The 3,986-nt window shown below is 38.9% G+C and overlaps 1 non-coding gene across 1 annotated transcript; it reads right to left on the bottom strand.

The window, feature by feature from the left end:
• Nucleotides 1-3,424: 3,424 nt before the first annotated feature.
• Nucleotides 3,425-3,531, bottom strand: LOC128280061 (small nucleolar RNA R71). The gene has a single exon (XR_008270242.1). It is a non-coding gene; the product is annotated as a small nucleolar RNA R71 (small nucleolar RNA).
• Between the last annotated feature and the right edge of the window lie 455 nt (nucleotides 3,532-3,986).

Here is a 3,986-nt window from a genome sequence, read left to right as displayed (position 1 = left end):
GTACAGTACACTTCCTCCAATCATAATAAAACCCATCTGCATGCAACATATCATGCATCATTTCATGTCATGTCATAATATCATACGTGCGTTCAATATGAATAAAATGGCATGCTCAAATATAATCAGAATGGTATGTCTCATAGGGGCATAACAGTCATTTTATCATACAGGGGCATAACAGTCATTTTATCGATTAGGGGTACAGGTACACTTACCGACCCAACAGTAGGTGCACAGTCATCTCGACCGACCCGTGTAACCTTAACAGTCAAATAGTGAAACTGGGTCCAAGGCCCAAAATGCGAGCCCATGTGGGCCCACACGTTCGTGTGGCCCACATAGCCCAAAAATAGGCTTGGCCGTGTAGATTACATAGCCTGGCCCAATGTTCATCACACATCCGTATGGTTTACCCAAGTAGGGCCCACATACCCATGGAGCCCACATGATCGTGGGGCCCACTCGGCCCAATAATGGCCAAAACGGCCTCGATCCATGAAATTGCTCATGGTCGGCCTCAACAATCATATACCTATGTTTAGGTATACTGATTACTACACGAGCTATGCATGCTCGTGTAGCATCAATGGTCATTTATTTCGACTTTTGCCGATCTATAATTAGGGGTAGTGTTTTTACACACCTGATAGGATTCTAGGTACGCAACCCTACTTGAGATGAACTACACCTAAAAAAAATGACAATTCTATATCCAATGTTAGTAATGCTAGGAACCAAACCGATTAAACAATAACAATTGACCTACATTCGTGTTGCTTACCCCTACAGCTCCAAAAGGTATAACTTAGGATACCACTGGTAAATCGAGTTCATTACGACTTGTTGCTGCCAACCACAATGCGACATGACCGCATGTTAAGAACTTGACAGATTAATAAATAATAACATTACTCACAACGTTTAAGACATAACTTTCGCCCTTACCAAAAGACTTACCAACTGAAAGCAACTCGCGCTGGACAGAACCACTGCTTAAGAGAGGAAAATAAAAAAACAGAGGAAGGATAGGGAAGATCAAGTATTCGACCAAGGGGATAGAGAAACACCAAAAGCAATCCCCCTTTTAGAGAGAAACCAAAAGTAGGAAAGGAAAGTGAAAGGGGTACTCGGCCAAGGAACAAACAGAGGAGGTGAATGTTAAAAACTAACTGGGAGAGGGGAAGAACCCGAATTCGGCAAAGGTTATTGAAGGAAGAAGAGATTGAGATGAGCATATTAGCAAAGAGAACAAATCAGTAGGGAGAGGAACCTAAACTAGAAACACAATCGGCAGAAAAATAGAGGGCTTAAGGAATGAAAAGAGAAGAAGAAGAAAAGTGATAAATCGTAAATTATATATATTTTTACCCCATGATTAATGCATTTTATAGATGATTTCTCACTATAATTGGTGAATTCGTTGCTCCTAATGCTCTAATTTCATGTTTTGTACTCAGGAGAGCACCAAGAGTCAAAAGAAGCAAAAAACAAGCCAAAAAGGACCAAATCGAGAAGATGACACGGCCTAAGCCTTGCCACACGGGCAGCTCACATGCCCGTGTCTTTCGAGGGTGCCGACCAAGGCTTTCACGATTCACATGGCCTGGCCATTGACCCACACGGCCGTGTGCAATTTAACAGATCGAACACGGCCTGGTAATCACGTCACACAGGTGTGTCCCTGTTGAGCCCAAGTTAAGTCCAATTCAGAAAAGGCCACTTTGGAGGGTTTCTAGGCATTCCAAAGTCTATAAATACGCATTAGAGGAGGAGAAAAGGGGAGACGGAGAAGAGGGGTAAGGAATTATCCCAAGGAAGCCGATTGATCCATCTTAGAATCCGGATTCATCATCAAGACTGAAGATCTCTCTTCAATTCCCCTTCAAGAGTTTTGGGTTTTCTTTATGTTTTGTATTCTTTATTCTTCTGAGATGTTTTCTTATTTAGTTATGAACTAAATCACCTAAATACCTAAGGGGAATGAAAACTAAGATGAATCTTGTTATTATTTTCTGAATCGTATGATAAATATTTAACTTGTTCTTAATTATGTGTTCTTAATTCTTGCTTTGATATCCCAGGATACTGATTCAAGACATGCTCTTATTCAGAGGAGGAATAAACCCTGTTTAAGAGTACATTTGCCATAATTAACCGGAGTTGATTGTGCGCCTAGAAATAGAGTGACAAGATTTTTCCAGATTAGGGTAAAACCTAATAAGGGGATCCATAGATCGAGTTAATGCAACCCTAGAGTGTTAATTAGAGAAAAGTCTCGGTTATTCAATCTGGGATTAGACGTTATTAGTCTTGAATAGGGATAATAACATAACTTAGGGATCTCTACGGAACAAGTTGAATGAATAAATCGTTCGATTCGGAGCCAGAATAACAAGTACAGTCTAGGTGAATTTTTCCTTAGGTATTGTCTCAAGTAAATCGATTTTCCCAAAAGCAATTCCCCAATTCTTTTCTCTGTGCGTTCTTAGTTTAAATAATTAGTTAATTAAAACAAACCTGTTTATTCTTAGGCTAGATAATAAAAAGATAGTTATTACTAGTACTTTAGGTTCCCTTGGGTACGACATCCTGGTCTTGCCAATACTATACTATTGTTCGATAGGTGCGCTTGCCTTTTTGTTGTGATAATAGTTAGTCTAGGTTTGATCTTCATTATAAATATTTATTACTTGTTACGAATCAGGCGATCAAGTTTTTGGCGCCGTTGTCGGGGAGCTGAAATATTAGGAAGACTAAATTTTTATTACTTTAGCCATTTATTTTTTTGCAATTTTATTTTATTATTTATTAATTTATTTTTCTCTCTCTTGGCAGGTTTTTATAGTTTATGACTAAAAGAAACCCATCAGGACCACTACTTTTTGACGAAGAAATCGATCATACAATTCGTAAAAATGAAAGAGAAATAAGGCGTATTTTACACTACACGGAGAACGAGCGAGAAAATGATACTCAAACCCCAACAGAAGAGATGATCGAAAATCCAGGCTATCAGCTGCTTCCTGCAATTGTAGCAAATCAAAATCTTGCTCCATGTACTATGTATGATTATGCTAAACCTTCTTTAACAGGAACTGAGTCTAGTATAGTGAGACCTACTATCACTGCGAATAATTTTGAATTAAAACCTAACACAATTCAGATGATATAGCAGTTTGTTCAGTTTGATGGTTTGCAGGATGAGGATCCCAACACGCACTTGGCGAATTTTCTTGAATTTTGCGATACATTCAAAATCAATGGCGTTTCTGATGATTCCATTCGTCTTCAGTTATTTTCCTTTTCATTGAGAAACAAAGCTAAACAGTGGTTGAACTCGTTACCACGAGGGTCTATCACTTCTTGGGAACAAATGACCGAGAAGTTTTTACTAAAATATTTTCTGCCGACTAAAATAGCTAAATTGCGTAATGATATCTCTTCTTTTGTGCAGATGGATTTAGAAATACTTTACGATGCATGGGAGAGATACAAGGACTTACTGAGAAGGTGCCCTCACCATGGATTACTGCTTTGGCTGCAAGTTCAAACGTTCTACAATGGTGTGAATCCCTCGACAAGACAAATGATTGACGCAGTTGCTGGCAAAACCATCAACAATAAAACACCGGAGGATGCCTATGAATTTATAGAGGAGATGTCACTGAATAACTATCAGTGGCAAGTTATGAGGACAAAGCCAACGAAAATAGCCGACGTTTATAACATCGATTCAGTCACCATGCTCTCTAATCAGGTAGAACTTCTCAATAAAAAGATTGACAGTTTACTTGGTTCTACATAGGTACATCCAGTAATGAGGTGTGACTCAAACGGAGGAGGTGTGCATACAGAATACCAATCCTTCAATCCTACAACTAAAGAAGAACAAGTCAACTATATGGGTAATAATAACTTTAGATCTCAAAATAACCCATACAGTAATACCTACAATGCAGGTTGGAGGAACCTCCCAAATTTCT

This window comes from Gossypium arboreum, chromosome 8, assembly GCF_025698485.1.
Source record: "Gossypium arboreum isolate Shixiya-1 chromosome 8, ASM2569848v2, whole genome shotgun sequence".
Classification (NCBI taxonomy): Eukaryota; Viridiplantae; Streptophyta; class Magnoliopsida; order Malvales; family Malvaceae; genus Gossypium; species Gossypium arboreum.
Note: the sequence above shows the minus strand (reverse complement) of the source record. Positions and strands in the feature narration are given on the sequence as shown.